Source organism: Elephantulus edwardii, unplaced genomic scaffold, assembly GCF_000299155.1.
Source record: "Elephantulus edwardii isolate Elephantulus edwardi_28Jun2011 unplaced genomic scaffold, EleEdw1.0 scaffold00012, whole genome shotgun sequence".
NCBI classification, from domain to species: Eukaryota; Metazoa; Chordata; class Mammalia; order Macroscelidea; family Macroscelididae; genus Elephantulus; species Elephantulus edwardii.
The window spans coordinates 9,253,102-9,276,444 of record NW_006399762.1 but is presented as its reverse complement, the minus strand read 5'-3'; the positions used below and the strand labels follow the sequence as shown (position 1 = coordinate 9,276,444).

Below are 23,343 nucleotides of genomic sequence, written 5' to 3'. Positions count from 1 at the left end.
AAGTTTAACAGAACTGAAAACACTCAGTATTAGAGAGGATGTGGAGTGATTGGGACTTTCATACACTGTTGGTGGGATTGTAAAATGGTACAACCATTCTGGAAGGCAGTTTGGAGTTTCCTGAAAAAGCTGAACATAAAAATTCCATATTATTCAGCTATTCCACAGTTAGAAATATACCCCAAGGAAGTTATTACTGAGATACATATGGAGATTTGTACACTATTGTTTATAGCAGTGTTGTTATTCACCATTGCAAGAACATGGAAACTACCCAAATGTCCAACTACAATCAACTGTAGTGAGAAATTGTGGTACATGATGGAATACTATGCTGCACTCAGAAGGAAGGGTTTAGAAAAATACTACATAACATGAGAGAGACGGGAGAGACTGGAGAGTATTACACTAAATGAATTAGCTTAGAATCATAAGGACAAATACTGGGTAAGACCATTATTGTAAAAATAGAAAGATAACTAGTAAAACATGTATAGTGATTCAAGGGGGAAATGGGTGGAGCAGAGGGGTGAGGGCAGACAGAAAGGAAATCATGAGATTGCACATTTTTTCTTTATATATTTTATTCACTATTTCACATTTTCTCCCCCATTTCTCTCCCTCTCTACAAGCGCACCCCACAAGCACCTCCTGCTCCAGATTGTTCTCATACATACAATACATAATCATCTATTCTTTTCAAACAGTTTTCCCCCTCATCTGTTCTAATGCAGTGCTCATTATCTATCAACTCTTCACTTATTTCCTCTCCAAGCCACTAATACTGTCCTATTTTATAACAGCACATAATTTGGTGGGTGCAGGGAGAGGGTAAAGGAAATGGGAAATATTCAGAAGGTACCTCAAAAGACAGGGTAATGATGGGCATAGTTCAGTGGTGATTAATTTTATAAAACACAATGTTTGGGAATATATGAAGCACAATGTGAATGAAGGAAAATGTGAAACACAGTTTATACGGATTTTGTATGCAAACCAATATAAAATAAAATTTAAGAAAAAAGTCATTGTCTTTTAATATTGTTAAAATCAGGCACAAAAAGACAAATATTGTATAAGACCAATATTACAAAAAGCTTCAGAAAGGTTTACGTACTGATAGAATCTCTGGTTATCAAAGTAGAGAAGGGAGTAAGACTTGATAATAGACATTTATTAAGATGGGTGAAAAGAAAGACATGTATAATAAGTAGATAATCAGACATTGTAGATATTATAAAACAAAATGTACATGATTGAATAAAAAAACCAATATGCTTTGTAAACTTTCACTCAAATTACAGCAAAAATATTTTTTTAAAAAGATTGCACTTAAGCCATTATAATTTTTATGGTTGAATTTCAAAGATCAGTAAAGTTGAGGACAAAAGATTGTCAATTTGTATTCTATCAAGCAAAGATACCAAAACTATAATTTTATTTTAAGATGAACATTTTAATACCCAAATGGTAGTATCATCATAAGGCCATAATAAATATCTGTCCTAGCAGTTTAACAGGTATGTTGTAGTTTTGTGCCATTGAGTCACTTGAGACTCATAGAGACCCTACATACAACATCTCTGAACCCTGCTGTATCTTGAGCCAACCTTATCATCTCTGACACACCTACCCTCATTACCCCAGTCACTGAATCAATCTATTTTATTGAAGGTCTTACCCTCTTATGCTGTCCCTCCATTAGCCCAAGCATGATGTCCCTCTCCAAGGACTAGTTCCTATTTGCAACATGCCCAAAGTATGTCAGACAAAGCTTCAGAATACTTGCCTTCAAGAGAGGCCTGGTTTCACTATCTCTAGGGAAAACCTGTTTCTCCTGTCAGTCCATGGTATGTTGAATACTCTTCTAATGCACCACAGCTCGAAGGCTTGCTTGCTGCAATTAACGAGGACCTGAAGTGCTTGCTGAAGAAGGTCAAGGACTGCAACCTTAAATATGGATTGAAGCTCAACATCAAGAAAATAAATTCTCACCACTGGGCCAATTGGCATCATGATATACAGTGAAGAGATTGAGATTGTTAAAAGTTTTAGTTTGCTTAGCTCCACAATCAACATTTTGATAACAGAAGCCAGAAATAAAAAAAAAAATTTAAAAAGTCAAATTGCATTGAGAAAATCTGCTGTCAGGGACCTCTCTCTAGTGTACTGAAGAGCAATGATGTGAGTCTGGAGATTAAGGTGCACCTGGGTCACCAGGCCATGGTCTTTGCAATTACTTGCTATGCCCAGAAAACTGGACAATGATGAGGGATAAAAGAAAGAGAATTGATGGATGCCAAACAGATAGTTTTATGAAAAATTAAATATATTTTCTTCATGTCTCTCATTTTACACTGAACCAAAAGTAAGCCCATTGCTCTCCAGTCAATACCAACTCAAAGAGTGCCTTATCAGACTGAGTAAAACTGACCCACAGTGATTTCCAAGGTTATAAATTTTAGAGAAACTACTAAACACACCTTTGCATTGGACCAGTAATCAATTTGGGGAAGCTTTGTAACTTACCTGGAGGGTGTGCTACATTTGCTCATAGCACAAGTATTTGTGGAGTTAGTAATCTGCGTCAAGCACTGTAACTGGTCTTCTCTTCAGAGTTTAGTGGGAAGATAAACAACTGGTAATATTTTTTGTGGAAAAACAAAAGGAGTTTTCAAAGTTTATAAACTAGTTTATATATATATAAACAGTTTAATATATATATAAATAAACTTTATATATAGATATATATAAAGTTATATATATATCTATATATAAACAGTTTAATCTAGTAAATCAGAGAAGAATCTTCTGGGGAAATTATAGCTGAGTTGAAGTATAGGAGACTTGTAGGAGACACCATGGATGACTAGGGGATTGATGGTGGAGAAAGGCACTAAAGTGGAAGGGATATGAAACCTTAGAGAAATGGAAAGACTAGTGAGTCAGGAGCTGCAAGAATACTGATCTTGAATAGAGTTTTAATTTCAGTTATAACGTCCTAATAACAACATTTAAATAATAATAGATATTGAATAAAAGGGAATCTAAATATTATAGATGGTTTAAAGAAGATTGATTTGCATGAGTCAGGGGGTAGCCCTTTAAAGAGAACAAAGTAGATACACTAGAATTTGAATTTGTGTCTAGTTTGTGGACACTTGATCCTAAAGTGTGACTCACAATTATGGGATAGAGTGCCAGCTTGGGAAAGCTAGTCTTGATTTGTTTATAAAGAGATTCTTCGAAAGAGTTAAGAACAAAAAGCAAGCCAGAAAGTGGGTTCCTATACAGGAGTTGTTGTGCACTATCAAGTCAGAACTGATCCATAGCTGACCCTCCAGCTGACTTTTCAGAGGTAGTTAACTGCACAGGAGAAGATTGCCCATCTTTCTTCTGCAACCAGAGCAACTGGTGGGATTCGAACTGCACACCTTTACATTGGAAACAAAATCCCTTATCATTCAGCCACTAGAGCAAAGTTTTAACAAAATAAAAATATGTTTCTTGTGTATTTCACTGTCTGATGTAGGTCAGATGACTCTTTTTTGCTCTAAGTAGTGCTTCAGGGATCCTTCAGTTATATGGCTACACTGGTCTGCAGCATCTCTGTGTAGTACTCTGCTGGGTCCTCCACTTTCAATTGTCTGATAAGAGAAAAATGTATGGAATATCTTGCATATTTTTTTATGATTAAACCTAAAAATGCCAAAACCCACTTCTGTTTGCATTCTACTTTGTATAACAAATTCTAATGGTCCTTTTGCAAGGTAAATTCTGAAAGGTAGTTTTCTTGTATGTTTCAGGCAGAGGGCAGAAGATGAATGAGCACGTGGCCATTCAGTTCCACAAAGGTGAATAGATTCACCCCTTTAAAGCAAGTCTGACCCAAGCCATGCTATTTTCAATTGCTTAATATACAGTTGAAGGTTAGACAATTAATAGGGACAGAAGAATTGATGCTCTTGAATTTTGGTTTTATTAAAGAGTATTAAATGGGCAATGGACTGCCAAAGGAAAAAAAAAAACAAAAACAAAGCGAGGCCAGAGTGTTAAGAATGGAGAGATTAGTTTTGTATTCTTTGGGCATGTTTATTAGGAAAGTGTAGTTCCTGGAAGAGAACATTATACTTGGAAAAATAGGTCAGCAAGAGAAGAAGGACTCAAGGTGGGTTAATAAAACAATTTTAATGGTTGATTTAAGCATAGCAGAGATTGTGAAGTGGGGGCGGTACAAACTTAGCCAGGGTTTCTGACTTTTGTTTATAGGGTCATTTCACCTCTAGGAAGCATAATAAATTCTGGATAATATTGAGAAGAATGGGAATCCCAGAAGAGTTGTTGATGCTCATGGGAAACCTATACAGAGACCAAGGAGCAGTTGTTCAAATAGAACAAAGAAACACTGCAAGGCTTAAAATCAGAAGGGGGTGTGTGTCAAATTGAACCTTTTCTCCATACCTATTACATTGTAGGCAGAGCCAAAAATTTGAGAAACTAGACTATTTGAAGAAGAATGTGGCATGAGAACCTAAGGAAGCTCATTTACAACAATCTGCATTAAGCACATGACACAAGTGGGCTTGCTGAAAGTGATGAAGACTTGAAACACTTCCTGCAGAAGATCAAAGACTACAGCCCTTAATATGAATTACAACATTAAGATTGAGAAAACAGAAATCCTGACCCCTGGGCCAATAGCCAACATCAAGATACATGGAGAAAAGATTGAAGTTGTAAATTAATCCATTTTACTTGGACACAATCAATACCCATGGTAAAAGCAAACAAGAAATCAAATACATTACATGGGGGGGGAGGGGAACATCTGCTGTCAAGGATCTCTTCAAAGTGCTAAAGAGTAACAATGTATGTTTAGAGACTAAGATGCCTGATCCAAGTGATGATCTGTTCAATTACTTGCTATGCTTCTGAAAGGTGGACAATAAGTAAGGATGGCAGAAGAACTGGTGCCTTTAAATCATGGTGTTGGAAAAGAGTACTGAATACCCTATGAACTGCAAAAAGACCAAATAAGTCTATCTTGGAGGAAGTGCAACCAGGGTGTTCCTTAGACGCAAGGATAGTGATATTTTGGCTCACATGCCTTATCAGGAGCAACCAGTCCTTGGAAGAAGATATCATATTGGGAAAAGTCAGAGGAAGAAAAGAAGACTTTCAACAAGATGGATTGACACAGTAACTGTTACAACGGGCTTAAGCATATGGAAGATGGTGAAGCTGGCACGGGACAGGGCAAGTTCTGGATCCATTTTTCATAGGGTCACTCTGAATAGAAGGAGGCTCAATGATCTACTTCCAACAACAATAACATGAAATAGAAGTAACGTGAGAGCGTTTTATGGAATCATATTCAATAATACATCACTTCCTCATATTGTGATGACTTGCATGCTGTTGTAATGCTGGAAGCTGTCATTTCTATTTCAAATATCAACAGAATCAGCAAGGCAGACTGTTTACAGCAGAGTTTTCATATTAATGAAGAGTAGGAAGAAAGATCTGGTAATACACTTCTGAAAAATATTAAAGAAAAGCCTATAGATCACAGCCAAATTGTTGAAGACAGAATTAAAAGAAGCGTTTCTTGGCTGGAATATACTAAAAAAACACACACAGTGACTGACTGCAACAACAGACTCAAGCATGCCAACAATCATGAAGACGGCACAGGGCTGGGGAACATTTTACTCTGTTGTGTATAGATCATCATGAGCCAAGCCAGCTCCACAGCTAATCCCAAACTGTGAGGTCAAAATCCCACATTGTCCTCTGCTGAAATTATGAAAATCACACTGCTGAAAGTAAGATGATCAATCTTCCTCCGATTTTGTGATAAATTCTGCTAAGTAAGCATCAATCAATCAATATTACATAAGTTTTTTCATTTGTTACATAATTACAACTTTTCACAGAAAAGTTTTTGATGTTTCTTGCTCATCCTCTGTCCCTCCAGATGTGACACAAAAGCTTTATCTCAGACTAGAGAGCCTTATTTTCCCTTTTCTATCCTGGGAGGCCTCATCATTTTCTATCCTGGCAGGACGTTAAGATATGCCCAGACATGTCTGCATTTTGTGGTAAAGCAATTTATTCTGAGGCTGGAAATGGTTCAACTACATGCTTGAATGATAACTTTGCATTAAAAAGCTTGATGGAAACAATTACGTTGGACTTCTTAAAGGACTTGTGTTGGAATGTTGGTGAAATTTGTCCTAATTTGACATATTTTAGAACATTTCTCTCATGTGATTGCATAGCTTTTATAGTACAAAATAATTTTAAAGTTACAAGGAGGGAGGTATGTTGGTTCTAAAAAATCATACTCTCAATGGCAGGCCTTTGCCAGTTCTGGGTATAATTTAATTCAGTACTCTGACATAATGTTGGTGATACAGCATGTGTGGAATAAGCTGTTCCAGGCATGACACAGTTTGAGTTATGAGAAGAAGTGCTATACAGACAAATTGAGGTAAAGACAATTTTTAATGTGTTCTGCACACATATTCCTGGGCATATAAAATACTGGGTCAGTCATCGCAAGGTCAAGAATTCCACTTCACTGTCTTGATCTCTGAGTTCTTTTGTTGTTGTTTCTCTTCCACAGCTCTCTTATCTTTTCTGATGTTCTGTTTCCTGAATCTAGAAGTTTCTTAGTATAGAAACCCCAGGTCTGGTGGATGTACCCCACTTCTACCTCTTGTCCTTGGTGTTTGTTAGGTCCTCCCTTTTGCCTCTGGGATGACTCATTTAAACCTAACAGGATGGGAAAATATAAACAATCCTGTCCTCAAAGCTGTTCCTTACAGCGTTGCTTACAGCTATTTGTGTGATTCCAACTTCACAAGGGTGCACTGTACCATATTTGCATTGTTTGCAAGCTTTGGTAGGCCACGAATACTGAGTGTTGTGTTGCTAACCAATGGGCTGCAACTCTCATGGCTTAAATTCACCAGTGGTTCTGAGAGAGAAAAAAGGGCAACTTCCTCCCATGAGATTTACACTCAAAAGCTCCGTGGGAGGTCAGTTATGAGTTCATTGCAACTCTACAGCGTACATATTTCTAGTATCTTCACAACTCAGTACACAGAGACAGAAATATTAAGAAGCACAGAGATTGCAAAATATCACTACATGGATAAATCTAGAGGATATTACACGAGCAAAAAGTGAAGAGGACAAATACTTTATAAGACAAGTACTGTATAACAGCATTATTTAAAAAGCAAGCACACAAACTACAGAAAAGGTCTACAGGAGAGAGAATCAATTTGGGTTTTAGTAGGGAAGTAGAAAATGAATAGACAGATAATAACGCTTTATTGGAATAAGTGAAGGGAAGAATAATGTGAAATGAATGGATGGTCATGCACTGTATGTATTAAAATTATTGATATTTCAAATATATATATGTATATGTATATATATATTTGATTGGGGGGAAAAACCTAAGGAAATGCTTACACACAAATAGACACAATCATGGAGGGCTGTCAGTGATAGGAAGGGGGAAAGAGGGATGGAAAGATTGGTAAATGGATGCGTAGCATGAAGAGAAAGACAATGTACAATGAGTACTAGATGAAATTACATTTATAAATTGCAATTTATGTTAGAAAATAAAATGTAACATGAATGTTTGAATGAAAACATTTTTAAAAGGTTAAAAAAGCTGAGTTCTAAGTTCTTTTCTGATCTTTTAACATATTTAAGCCATATTAAGCCTATCATTTTTAAAAAATTTCTTTTATATTGTTTTGCATACAAAATTTACATACACTGTATTTCACTTTATCCTTAATTTACACTGTGTCTCATACATCCATGCCCATTCATTGTGTTTTATAAAGTTAATCACCATTGAACTATGACTGTCACTACTCCATCTTTTCTGATCTCTACAGGATCTTTTCCATTTCCTTTACTCTCTCCCTCCACTCACCAGACTGTGCGACCCCATGATTTCCCTTCTGTTCATATTCACTCCTCTCTTCTCATCCCTTCCCTGCATTAATTCCCCATGCACGTTTTACTAGTTCTCCTTCTATTTTTACAACAATGATCTTATGCAGTATTTTCCTTATGAGCCTAAGTTAGTTCACTCAGCATAATGCTCTCCATTCTCTCCCAAGCTGTGTAGTAGTTTTCAAAATCATTGTTCCTGAGTACTGCATAGTGTTTCATTGTGTGAATGCACCACAACTTCTAAATCATTTCAATTGAGGTTGGACATTTGGGCTGTTTCCATGTCCTTGTGATTGTGATTAATGCTGCTATGAGCATTGGTGTACTAAAGCCATTTACATGTTTAATGTAGTCCTAATACAAATACCAAATTTATTTTTCAAAGAAAAAGCACTTGACAAGTTTGTTTGGAGAGGAAAGAGATTCTGAATAAGCAAAGTACTTCTGAAGTGGGAGGCATAGCACTCTCTGATCTCAAAACTTACCATAGAGTTGTAATAACTAAAACAGCATGGTACTGGTACAATGACAGGCACATAGAACAAAGGAACAGAATTAAAAACCCAGAAATTACTCTATCTATCTATGGTCAACTGATATTCTACAAGGAAACAAAACTGAGGAAATAGCAACCTCTTAAACAAATGTTGCTGAACAAAACTTTTGCTACCTGCAGAAAGCTGAAGCCAGCCAAGTCCATACCTCACATCATAAACAAAAATCAACTCAAAGTGGATCAGAGATCTAAGTGTTAAATCCTAAACCATAAAGATCATAAGAGACAAAATGGGACCAATGTTAGAAGGCTTTATCTATGGCATAAAGAGACTGGCAAATACAGCCAGAAATGCACAACCAGGAGAGGATAAATTTGATGGATGGGACCATTTAAAGATTAAATCTCTGTATGCATAAAAAACTTTGTCCAACAGGATGAAAAGAAAATCTATTGACTGGTCGGGGGAGGGATTGGCAATATCATCCTGTTCTTTACTAGAATAAATTAGCTTTTGTTGTTGTTGTTGTTAGCTGCTGTTCCCATGCACAGCAGAAAGAAGTATGGCACAACCTTGAATTTTTCCAATGATCAGGTTTAGAAAGGAATAATGTAATCCATAGGATTTTCATTACTTGATACTTAAAAGTAGATCACCATGCTCTTCTTCCTAGTCTGTATTCATTTAGATGCTCTGCTGAAACTTGTTCAACATCACAGCAACATGTCAGCTACCATGGCAGATAAGTAGTAGGTGAGCTTGAGGTATATTGGCCAGCAATAAAATCAAAGTCTCTCTTTTATGAAAGGTGAGAACTCTAGCACTGAAATACCACTGCACTCATAATTCTTTTTGTCTAAACTTTAAAGTAATCTTAATATCCCTTTGTGGCAGTTTAGCATGTATAAAAACTTTTTAAAAAAATAAGTAAAATGTTACTATATCTATGCAGATAATACAAACTTGCTTGCAGAAAATGAAGAAGATTTGAAGCACTTTCTGTAGAACATCAAAAACTTCAAAATACATTACATTTAAACATCAAAAAACGACAAATCTTCACAACTGAATTAATAGGCAACATTATGATAGATGGAGAAAAGATTAAATTTGTCAATGATATTATTTTACTCGGATCCACAATCAACACCCATGCTAACAACAGTTAAGAAATCAAAAGACCTGTTGCATTGGAAAAATCTCTCAAGGATCTCTCTTCGAAGGGCTAAAGAACAACCATGTCATTTTAAAGAGGAAGTTACAACTTATTCAAGCCATGGCCATTTCAATTGCTTCCTATCTATGTGAAAGTTAGACAATGACTAAGGACAATAGAAGGATTAATGCTTTTGAATTTTTTATTTTGGAGAAGAGTATTTAATATACTTCCAATGGACTGCCAAAAGAATAAACAAAACTGTCCTGGAAGACTTCCTTGTATGCCTATGGATATTATCCTGTCACTGACAATATTGTACTCAATGACTTTTTTAACTATGAAAGCAACTCCATTTTTCCTCACCTTTTCATCTCCAGAGTAATATATCATATGATCATCTGACTCAAAATGCCCCATGCCAGTCCATCTCATCTCACCAATGCCTAGTACGTCAATATTTATGCGTTCCATTTCTTCCTTAACAATATCTAATTTTCCTACATTCATGGTTCTCACATTCCATGTTCCAATCACTAGTGTCTACTTACAACTGTTCCTCTTCCTTTGTATTTCCATACTTGAAAGCTCAATCTCAGTTGCCCTTTCTGTTATCTACATGTGTTCTGTCTTGGAAGAAATTCCAAAGGACTTCTTAGAAGCAAGAACAGTGAAATTTCATCTCACATACTTTGGGCATGATGTCAGGAAAAGCCAGTCTTCAGAAAAAGGCGGGAAAATTCTAGGAAAGGAGAAAGGTCAGAAAAAGAGGAGAAGAAGAAGAAACTGACATAGGTGGATAAACTGACAGACATAGGTGGATAAACTGACATAGGTGGATTACCACAGTAATTGCAACAGTGGGTTTGCGCATATCAGAGATGGTGAGGCTGGCACAGGATAGGGCAAGATTCAGATCTGTCGTTGAGAGGGTTGCTGTGAGTAGTAGCAGACTCGATGGTATGTAAGCACAATAACAATATATTTCATTTGACTTGTTCATTTTTTTCCCTTTATATTTGTAACTTTCATGGCATTTGAGAATTCTTTTTTAATTCTTTTAAATGAATTTATTTTCTTAATAAAGGCAAAATCTGTTTACCACAGAATGCTTAGTAAATTTAGAAAAAATATGAAGAAGCAGCTTTAAACAATCCATATTTCTACCACAAGATGTAAGTACTTTAATATATTCTTACATCACTCAGTTTAATGATATTTTGAAAACCACAACACAGTTACTGTGCTTCCTGGATAATCAAGCCCCAGCATGGTTTTCATGCTCATAACATCCTTCTAAGTGGTTTCTTTCACCTAAATTATTCTGCTACTACCATGTAACCTTGCCCACTGCCCTCAAGGGCATGTGGTGAGCAAAATAATGCTCCATTTCTTGCCAAAATCATATCCTAATCCCTAGAGCATGTGGATATGATATGTGGCATGGCAAATGGCAAATCAAGTTACAGATAGATTTAAGACTGATAATCAACTGACTCTGAAACAGAGAAATTATTTTAGGTGACCCAGGTGCTCAAAATAATCAAAACAGTCCTTAAGAGTAGAAGGAGACCCTTAAATCAATCAGAGGGGGGGAAATTAATTATAAGGTTGTACAATTTGATGGTGGGGTGAGGGAAATTTGAAGAGTCTGGTGTGGAAAACAGTGTATCTGAATTTTGTAAATAAATTAGTATAATTACAAAATATTAAAAATTAAAACAATCAGAAATTAAAAAAAAATATCTGGAGATCTGCCCTATTTGCTCTTTGAATAGCCATCTAATTGAACATTTCTAATTCCACCCCACCTCCTTCATAAAAGAGGAAGTCTCATTGTAGTATAGACCTAGTCTCATTTGTAAAAGCTGTAAAAGAAATGTATTCTTTAGAAAAGTCCAAAGCATTATTTCAAAGCATTGAAACCAGAGTTCTGAGGCATAAGTAGGTACAGAAGTATCAAAGGTAACATAGACACAGCAGAGTCTGACACCTTCTAATTCCATAAGAGAAAACTGCTTCTATCAACTGCAATCACAACACAAAATCAATTCCCATGATATCAATGCTCCCAAACCACTTTCTCATTTTCTACAAAATCCAACAACAATCCTACTGTTATAGTGGAAGAAAAGTCCATTGCCATAGTCACAAAGACCTTAAAGAACCATACTAAACAGAGCGATCCTATGTAAAATAGCTCTCAACCCTGCCCTGCCTGAATCAATCTCACTGTCCCTGACACACTTACCCCATTATCCCAGTTACTGTGTCAGTTCATCTCATCCAAGGTATTCCTCTCCTATGCTGTTCTTCACCCTTCCAAGATGAAGTCCTTCTCCAAGGACTGTCCCCTCCTGGGAAAACACCCAAGTATGTAAGGCAGAGTTTCAAAATCCTTGAGCAGCTCCAAAGAGCAGCTTAGATTCATCTTCTTCAGGACAGAACTGTTTGTTCTCTTGACAGTTGATGGTATATTCAATACTCTTCTCCAGCACCACAACTCAAAGGCATCAATTCTTCTTCAGTCATCCTTAGTAATTCTCTAGCTATCTGATGCATAGCAAATAATTGTGAAGACCATGGCCTGAATCAGGCATACCTTAGCCTCTAGATTTGCTCTTCAGCACTCTGGAGAGGTCCCTTACAGCAGATTGTCCCAATGTAATGAGTATTTTACCTGATTACTGGATTATATATTGGCTTTGCATAAGCACTAAGGTGTAAGAAACTCTAAATATTGGCTTTTCTAGTAATTGGATTAGCACCCATTGGGGTGGGGTCACGCTATCTTGACGGGAGAAACATAGTCTTGAAAATCATCAGCAGCTCTGGGATCAATATAAGAAAGAGAGCTTTTCACACTATGAGGTACCCTGGTGATGGCGGTGAAGAGAGAATGGAGGCTATGGCACTGCTGTGAAGAGACTGTGGCAAGGTGTAATTAGAGGAAATCTACATTTATGCTACAATTAATGGTTTTGCTTGCTGGATAATTGAAGGAAAATTATTTTATAACTTCTCTAAGATAAAGTTTGCTGTATAATTGAGGAAACCAGTTGCTTCTTGCATTTGCACTGTTGAACTGAATACAGACTGTTACTAATTGGGGAATTGTGCTACGTTAATCTGGCTTGGGGCTGCTTGACTAAACTCAAATTTGCATTGGGTGATATTCTTTGCCTCTCCTACTCTTGAAATTATTTCACTGATAAACTCCAATACTGTGGGTAAAAATCTGTTAGTCAACAAGGCATATCAGACATATGAGTATTAAAAATAGGTGGAGGTGCATGTGGGATGGCATGTCTAACTATGTAGCCATTTTTACGGTGTTATGGACATTATTGAAGGGGACAATTGTCTGTTCTGAAGTGAGTAGAAGTCAGACTCAGCCTCCATACAGTACATGTGTTCCTTTTGCAGTACAATTAAGTGTTCTGGGATTGCCATTCATCTCAATATTAGTCATAAATTGTTATAATCCACATAGTCAAATGCCTTTGCATAGTCAATAAAACACAAGTAAACATGTTTCTAGTATTCTCTGTTTCATCTGACAGCAGTAATTTTATTCCTCATTCATTGGCTTCTTCTGAGCTGGACTGTATAAAGAAGAACATAGCATTAGGATTGGAGGAAGACTCATCAACAACCAATCTTGCTGACACAAACTTGCATACAGAAATTTAAGACGACTGAAAACACTTACTGAAAAAGATCACAGACTGTAGTCTTCAATATGTATTACATCTCAACGTCAATAAATCCAAAATCAACATTAAGAAAACCAAAACATCAGGAAGAAAACCAAACCAGTGATCCAATAGGCAACCTTATGACAGAGAAAAAAAATGAAGTTGTCAAATATTTTCTTTTACTTGAATCCGCAATCAACACCCATGGTAGCAGCAGTCAAGAAATCAAAAGATGTGTTGCTTTGGGAAAATCTGCTGTCAAAGAGCTCTTTAAAGTATTAAAAAGTAAGTGTAACAGTTTAAAGATTACAGAGCATCTGATTGAAGTCTTTGTTTTTTCAGTTGCTTCCTATTCATGTGAAAGTTGGGTGATCTTTAGAGGAAACTGAAGAATAATTGTGCCTTTTAATTGTGGTGCTGAGAAGAGTATTGAATATCTTATGGATTGCCAAAAGAATAAACCAGTCTGTACTCAAGGAAATGCAATCAGGGTGCTCCTTAGAAGCAAAAAAAAAAAAAAGGTGAAACTTTATCTCACATACTTTGGGATTGTTTTCAGGGGAGACCAGTCCTTGAAAACAGACATCATGATAGGAATGATATAGGGTTCCTGAAAGAGAGGATGACCCTCAAGGAGATGGATTGACATAGTAAGTGTAGCAATAGACTCGAGCATGGTGGAGATTGTGAAGATGGCACAGTATAGGGCAACGTGCTGATCTGTCAATCACAGAGTCACTAAGTTGCAGTCAGCTTGATGGCACTTAACAGCAATAACCTATGATTTAAGGAATTCTGGTGGCCTTGTGGCTAAAGAGTTGCACTGCCTACACAAAGGCCTGTGGTTTGAATCCACAAGCTGCTCTACAGGGGAAAAAAAGACATACAAGCTCCTTCCATAGATTTACAGCCTCTGAAAACCCTCTGGATGATCAGCTCTGAGTTGATTCCATGTAACAGCAGCAATAACTTAAAATATAATTTTGAAAATAATATTCTTGTGAAAATATAAAAATATATCATAGGAAAAAGATGTATTGAACTTTTTAAATAAAGAGAAATATCCATAAAGACTTCTATTAGAGATTGACTAATTGAAAAGTAGTGAGAGCACTTTGATCCTCTGAGTGCACCTAATTCAACCTTCATTTGACTACATACTAAGAATTGTTATATTTAATAAGACAGAAATAATAGAATATCTGAAACACATTGTTAAAGATACTAAGAACCCGTAAATAAATAAATATACATAATACAATGGGGAAATCTTCTACCAAGTATCTCTTTAAAGCGCTAACATGAAAGACCAAAGAAGGCATGCCACTTTGGAACTGTGTTGGAGAAGAATACTGAATATCTCTCTTGGAAAAAATGCAACCAGAAGGCAATTTGGAGGCCAGAATGGCAGGACTTTGTTTTTGTCTGAAAAGCAGAAAATGGGACATGGGGGCACAGGGCTAGGAGTGTCTCTCTGAAAGAGCCCATCACTGTCCCAGAGCAGAAAGCAGATAAAGAGCACATAGCCTAGTCCCTGGTATCGCTAGAGCCATATCAGCAGAAAAGGTTTGTTATTCATTGTTGACTCAACTAATCACAGTTGTGGTATTGAAAAAGGGGTTTATTAGAGACATAAGAAATAAGTTGGAGAGTGGGAGAGGCAAAGAATATCACTTAATGCAAATCTAGGGTTTATTCTAACAATCCCAAGGCACAATTATTTAATTAGTCCAAGACCAATTCAATTCAGTAGTACACATCCAAATCACCCACCAAGGTTTGCCTCAGAGCAGTTAGAAGTCAACTTCTCCTATATTATCCAGAAAAATCGCACAATTATTTAATTAGTCCAAGACCAATTCAGTTCAGTAGTACACATCCAAATCACCCACCAAGGTTTGCCTCAGAGCAGTTAGAAGGCAACTTCTCCTATATTATCCAGAAAAACCAACAAAACCTATAACCGTGGCCTTTATTTCAGGGCTTGTCTGGCTAGACTTTGCCACAGTTTTCTCCACAGTAGTGCCACAGTTTCTCTACCACCATCACCAGGGTCTCACTCTCAAAGTGTCTTGCTCTAGACTCCCTCAAGCCTTGCCACCACAAGTCTAACTACCAGTGTGGCAAGCACTCTCTCTTTCTTATCCTAGTTCCACAGCTGTTGATAATTTGCAAGACTATGTGTGTGCAGTTAAGGTAACTAGAGATCAGAGGGGACTAAAGCAATGGCTAAAAAAAAAAAAGCCAATTTTAGGCTAACACCACAGTCTTAGATATTTTTGGTAGACTATCAAGAAGGACACGTTCTTGAAGAAAACATCATTTTTGGAAAAGTAGAAGGTCAGCACAAAAAAGAAGATTCTAAAACAAGATAGTTTTGACACGATGTTTTGTTCTGTTGTGCCTAAGGTCACTATGAGTGGAATCTGACAACAACCTAACAACAACAAAGGAGTATTATAAAGAACACAAAAGCAATTGAATAATGTTGTTACATGCCCCATGAATAAAATCTCTGACCTCTGTTCTATCTTGCACCATACTCACACTTCCTGACACACAAGAACCCATTGCAACATTCACCATGTCAATCCACCTAATTAAGGGTCTTCCTCTCCTTTGCCGACCCTCAACCCTTCCAAGTATCATGTCCTTCTCCAAGGAATAGCACCTCCTAGCAACATGCCCAACGTATATGAAGTGAAGTCTCATCAAAGAAAACTCTCCAAGACATATCTGTTCATTCTCTTGGTCATTCGTGGAGTATTCAGTGCTCTTCTCCAACACCACAGCTCAAAGGCATAGATTCTTTTTCTGTCTTCCTTTTTCATTGTTTAGCTCTCAGATGTGTAGCAAGTAATCAGCAATATCATGGCCTGAATCAGACACATTTTCATCCTCAAACTGACATCATTACTTTTTGATAATTTAGATAGTTCCCTAACTGCAGATTTTCCTACTAAAATGTGTCTCCTTATTTCCTGACTGCTGGTATCAAGGATGTTAATTGTGGATCCAAGTAAGATGAAGCTGTTGACAGTTTCCATCCATCACTGCCTATTGGTCCGGTGGTAAGAATCTTTGTTTTCTTGGTATTGAGATGCAACTCATACTGAAGGCTACATTCCTTGATCTTCTGCAAAAAAGCTTCAAGTCCTTTGTTCATGTGAGTTGCTGATAGGGGAAATGTCATTGATAAACAAAAGTTTAGTCAGTGAGCACGTACAATGAGGTAATATGATCAGAATAAATTAAGCAGATGTTATTCAATTACTGCCTAGTAGATTATATGAAACTCAAAGAAAGACAAATCTTTGCAAAATATCTGATTTCTATATTTAGAGAACAATTCTCTCTGCATGTTTAACAATCACAATTTCAGAATTTCACTCCTCTCCTAACTGATTGCTAGAGGCAAATTTCAGGCTAATTTTTAACACTTTTGATGAAGAAACATGTTTAAATAAAAAAAATTTATATCCATTCAATTGTGTTCTACATAAAGATGTTCCAATTTTCCCAGAATTGGTTTTAAAACTTGTTGTCCCTTTTCCTGGGAACATTAGTTAGCCAATCTCATAGTTACAACACGTGTGAATGGTTTATGACTCATATGGCTCTTATGCACACAGATTACATATCACAGATCTAGGCAATGACCTTTTAGTATTATATCATTATTTTCCCTGTCTGCTTTATCCATTTGCACTCAAATTTCCCTCTATAACAGACTTCACTGTTATTTCACTTTTGTTGTTTCTGTTGCTATGTGTCATTGTATACAAAAAAAAAAAACCAAAACCTGAAACCAAACCAAAACAAAAAACCTTAAACAAGTCCTTTCTCTACTTCCAGGTGACATACCGTTAAACTTGAAGAGTGCAGTTTGACTCTTGATGAGATAGAAAGTAGCTCATTTATGCTAGAGGTTGCCAACCGATTGTCTGCAGCTCAAATTTAGCCTGGCTTGTTTTTGTATGGTACAAGTAAGTGCTGTATATTTTTAAATGGCTTTTTTTTGTTTTTTTTTTAAAAAAAGGTTAACAGACCATGTTTGTAGCCTACAAAGCCTAAAATATTGTTTTAATCTTTACAGAAAGTTTGTCAACCTCTATTTTGTATCATTAACTAGGAAATTAATAATAAATTTAACAATTGTTCAGAAGATAAAAAGATGCATGGTTTAGGAAAGAAGATGTGTCTGACTTCTTCATATATACTCCTATAGCCATGACATTGCCCAAAACAAACTCCATGTTTTTTAAATAAATAAACTTTATTTAAATCAAAAAGAAAAAAAAACAAAACCAAAAACCTAGGAACAACAGATATGTTTCCCATTGGTGCAGTCACTATGTCAATTCATCTCACTGCAGGTCTTCTCCTTTTTCGCTGACCTTCCAACTTTCTTAGCATAATGTCCCTTTTTAAAGAATACTCCCTTCTAGAAACATGACCAAGTATATGAGACAAAGCTTCACCATCCTTATCTCAAAAGAATATTCTGTCTGCACCTTCTCCAAGACTTACCTGTTTGTTCTTTTGGTAGTCCATGGAATATTCAGTACTCTTCTCCAACACTGTAACTCAAAGGCATTTGTTTTTCTTTGGTCATGCTTATTCATTGCCTAGCTCTCAGATATATAATATAGCATATTATTTAAAAGACTATGGCCTGAATTAGATGTCCTTAGTCTTCAAACTGATTTCATTGCTTCCCAGTAGTTTGGAGAGATCCCTGACATCAGACTTTCCCAGAACAACATATCTTTTGATTTATTGACTGTTGGTGAAAGGGTGTCGTTGAGTGTGGATCCAAATAAAATGAAGTGGTTGACAATTTCAATCTTATCTCCATCTATCATGATTTTGCCTTTCAACCTAGTGGTGTGGTGGGGATTTTTGATTTCTTGAAATTAGTTCAATTTGTGATGTCCTGGAAAAAAAATATCCACTGCCGTTGAATCAATTACAACTTATTGCGACACTGTAGAACCTCGAATTACTGACTGATGGGCTTTCTGAGGCTTTGAATCTTTATGAGAGTAAACTGTCTAATCCTCCTCTCTAGTAGTAGTTGTTAGGCTTATTTTTTTAGATAATATATAATTTTATTAATAATAGTGTGAGAGCATAGTGATAACTTTTTAAACATTAAGTTCTTTTAAACATCTTGGCTTTAATATTGTGAATATTGGTCTCTAGGGCACTGCAGATAAATACATGAAAATATGCTCATTTCCATGCATAGGTATTTAGTTGCAATATCTACCAATTGTTTTGGACAGTATAACTTTCTGCATTAATTTATATTCATGTGAACAGTTACAACTGAGTTAATATTGAACCAAGCAAGAAATATTTTACTTTCAATATGCTCTATATAGCAGACAGGTGGTAATGATTTAATGTTATTTAAAACGTGTTTTCTTTATAGGGGCATTTTTGTAATGTGGATGCTCAACTGAAAGCTGAGGAATGGGTTCTCTGACTAACAATCAGAAGTCACAAACAGGAGGATTTTTGCTCTCCTTTAAGGGAAACTGTACCTTTGCACATCATCTCTCCAGGCTTCATATCTTCAATTATTAGTGAAAATGCTTACAGGCACTAACTCCAAAATTCTGCCTTCAAGGTAAAGTTATAAAGTTTAAAAAAGAGTGGTCTGTGATATTTAAAAGAAAGAAAGGTTCAAGTTCCAGCAACACTAATGCTAAAATTTACATTCAATTTCTTAGCATCCACAAAGTGTAGTATTTCCTTGGGTTTGCTATTTTGTGCAGGTTTATTTTCCTTAAGTGAAATGAAGTTTGAATAGAACAGTCTGTGGTGTTGTAATATCGGCAACTGCCAGTTCTTGCCTGTCAATGAGTCCCAATTCTTTCAATGTCTTGGAGAGATTTGGCCTTGTTCGTTCTTCGATAGAGGTTACTGACTGTAAATAAAGTCTATTTTTTCCCTCTAATGTGGCTGTAATGACTGGTGACTTCATCTGCAGAGAAGCACTATTCGTTAGATAATCCAAAACCTCCTGTAGTTTTGCCGATGGAGAAAACTGAGTATTTTGAGGAAGCTGGCTACAATCCAGGCAATTTTCTTTTCTCTCTGCTTCAAATGTATATGTGTACGGTCCATCAACATCATTGAATACCAAGTAATTATTAAGGGGAATGTATGCACTTGTTACTATTTTAAAAACCTCAGTGGCACACACAGCTGCAATAACTGCATTTGTGGAAGCTACTGCAGGAATGATTCGTTTTATAACCCCTTGAGTGAGTCTGTATGTAATACCCCTAATATTATATTGTGATGCTCTCTCAAGGGATAGTTGGAAAATCCACTGAATATGATCAGGATAATCTCCATCTAGAGGAACACCTTCTTCAGAAGGCTGCTCCTTGGGCCCCTGCAGCACTCTCACATACTCAACACAGTGCTCTGGGAGCCTGGACATAGACGCAATGGTGCACATGGGAAAATTAACCTGCGGTGGATAAAGTTCCAGCGTATACTCGATACAAGCTGTTATTCTAGGCAGAATCACTCTGGAATTTCCTTTAAAGCCTTCAGTCCCTCCAACTATCAAAGGGATTATGGAGCTTGGGTCTAACATGACATCTTCATAATTTAGAAGAGATATCAGCATGCCATTTATCTATCTTCTGGCAATGACAGAGTCCAGTCCACAAACAATAATATGAAATTGTCGATAAAAACTGTCATCAAGATCTTGAATCTTGTTGAAATGTGGAACTACACTTCAGTTAGGGATTCTGTAGTTTAGAAATTCTGCTGCAGCTTCAGCCTTCGGTCTTCCAACATCTTTGGGCCTAAACAAAAATTGTCTATTTAGATTGGAAATATCTATAGTGTCCATGTCTATAACATGAATCTGTCTGAAACCAGACAATGCCAGGTTTTTCAGGAGCTCACATCCTAAGCCGCCAGCTCCAATGACTAGAACTTTACATGTTTCTAACAAAAACTGGAGAGATTCAGTGCTGGGTTCGAAATCAGGGTTTGTGAAGGGTCCAGATTGCTCGAGGAATTTCTTTACATGGTTCCAGCGACCTTCCCAGTCTCCAGTGTCCCCACACCCACCAACAACCGCCATTTTCTCAGCCAGCAGCTTCTCTATTCTCCTTCTTTTCTTCTCCGGCTCCTCACCATCCGCCTATTGTTTTCACCCTTAGGTTTAAATTTTTGACCCTTTGGTTAGCAGTTTAATGAATAGCCCATCATGCCTTCAGAGTTTAAATTACCTTAATAATACCTTAAAAAATACTTTGTTGTTGTTTTCTCTGTATTTTAAAGATATAAATTATATTGTCCTATAGAACTCATTCTTTACTTTTATCAGAATTAATTCTGATTGCTATACTGCATTCCATTCTGATTATGCATTTTATTTTTAGTTTGGCTTTAACTTATCATTTTGTTGACATTATCCCCTAGCTCTGTGCACAGTATGCTGTCATGTCTGGTTGTAAATTGAACATTGTGAGTCATAGGGTTCTCATACTGCTTTTTTAGAAATTGTTGTTAGAAGCTGCCTAGTTGGGTATGGCTTATAGTGACCCTATAAACTGACCCAAATCCTGCCTTATCCTGTACCATTCTCATCATCTCTGACAATTTACAGCCCATTGCTGAAGTCACCATGTCAATATATATCATTGTGGTCTTCCTCTTCTTTGCTCATCCTTCATATTTCCAAGCATGATGTCCCTTTCTAAGGAATGCCCAAGCCTAGATACATGTTGTTGTTGTTATGTGCCGTCAACTCCAACTCATAGTGACCCTATGTACAACAGCTCTGAATCCTTCTCTATCCTGAACCAATTTCATTGTTTCTGATACACCTACCCCCGTTACCTCAGTCATGGGATCAATCTGTCTCTTTCATAGTCTTCCTCGCTTGTACAATCCCTCCACCCTTCCAAGCATGTTGTCTCTCTCCAAAGACTGGTCTCTCCTTGCAACATACTCAGAGTATGTCAGATGGAGCTTCAAAATCTTTGCTTCCAAGGAACATCCTGATTTCACCCTCTCTAGGATGGACCTGTTTGTTCTCTTAGTAGTATATTCAATACTCTTTTCCAGCATCACAACGCAAAGGCATCAATTCTGCTATCACACTTAGTCATTGTCCAGCTTTCTGATGCATAGCAAGTAATTGCAAAGGGCATAGTCTGGATCAGGTGCACCTTAGTCTATAGACTGACATCATTGCTTTTAGGTACTCTGGAGAGATCCCCGACAGCAGATTTTCACAATACAATGAACGTTTTAATTTCCTGGTTGCTGATACCAAGAGTGTTGATTGTGGAGCCAAGCAAACTGAAGATGTTAACAATTTCAATCTCTTCACCATCTGTCATGATGCTCTCAACAACCAGCCAGCCAAGGCCAGACAGAACATTCAGGTCCAGATCTGCATTGGGTCCAAGGGCCATGCCAGATTTAAAGGAAACACAGCCCTCACCTTGGAAATTATTGTATTTTGACAGCCATGTGCTCTTCCAAAAGAAAGAGCAGAGAAACTACGCCACAAGACAACAGTCTTGGAGGAGAAGCTCATGGGCAAGAGCCTTTCCCCAGTACTGCCTGAGACAAAAATTCCTCCATGAAACTGATATATGGGATTTGGACTTAAATCCTCCTAAACATGAGATAGAAATCAGCATGAGATACCGGCAACATTGTGAGGTGCAAGTCATAGAAGTGACTTGTGGCCTAAACCATCATATCAAAGGGTTGCTGATGGGGAGGGAGGTGCTGGACAAGGTAGAATGAAGTGTAAACAATGCTGATATTCATGGAAAGGGAAGGGACAAGACACACATGCAGGGGGAGGGCACTGCATGTATAGTTATAGTTATCTCTGTAAGGCGTAGTATCTTTCTTCTACTCCTTTTCAGTAAAATACTTGTCTGTCTTAAACTGTTCCAAAGCTAATATCCAAATTAAGACAGACTAGGAAGAAGGATTGGCCATTTATTTCTGAAATATAACAGGCCTTAAAAAATCCTATGTACAATAGCACACATAGAGTAGAATAATAGATATGGCAACTGATGCTGAACCCTTCAGTTTGGAAACACAAAGGAGGAAGAACAGTTGCAAGCAAAAACTAATGATTGGAATGTGGAATGTGAGAAGCATGAATGTAGGAAAAGTGGACATTGTTAAGAAAGAAATAGAAGACATAAATATTAACATATTAGGTATTTCCAAAATGATATGTATTGGCATGGGACATTTTGAATCAGATGATCATATGATCTACTACACTGGAGATTAAAAGGTGGGGAAAAAACCAGCTACTTTCATAGTTAAAAAGACCTTTCCTAGATCCATCTCTAAATGTGGTGACAGGATAATATCCATACACATATAAGGAAGACCTGTTAATACTACTATCATTCAAATTTATGCACCAACAAATAAGTCAACAAGGAGGGAATAGATGATTTTTATCAACTGTTGCAGTCAGAAATCAATCAAACATGCAACCAAGATATATTAATAATAATAACTGACTGGAATGCCAAAGTTGGGAACCAGGAAGAAAGATCAGTAGTCAGAAAATATGGACTTAGTGACAGACATGAGGCTGGTGACAGAATGATGGAATTCTGCACAATCAATAATTCATTCACTGAAAAATTCTTTTATAAGAAACAAACACAGGCTTACACATGGATTTCACCTGATGGTATGCACAGGAATCAAATTAATTATGTCTATGGGAGGAATCCTTGGAGAAGTTCAATTATCAGCCGTGTGAACTAGACCAGATACCAATTGCAGAACAAGCCACCAACTACTCATACACAAGTTCAAACTAAAGCTAAAGAAGGTTAAATCAAATCCACAAGAGCCAAAATTTGCTCTAGAGTCTATCTGCCTCTAAATTTCAAAACCATTTCAGAAACAGGTTTGGGGCCTTGAACACTGAAAATCAGATGAGCCGTAGTAGCATATTAAGAATATCATCCAG

The 23,343-nt window shown here is 36.9% G+C and overlaps 1 pseudogene; it reads right to left on the bottom strand.

Moving 5' to 3' along the window:
* Window positions 1-19,131: 19,131 nt before the first annotated feature.
* LOC102856786 lies at window positions 19,132-20,508 on the bottom strand (annotated as a pseudogene).
* Between the last annotated feature and the right edge of the window lie 2,835 nt (window positions 20,509-23,343).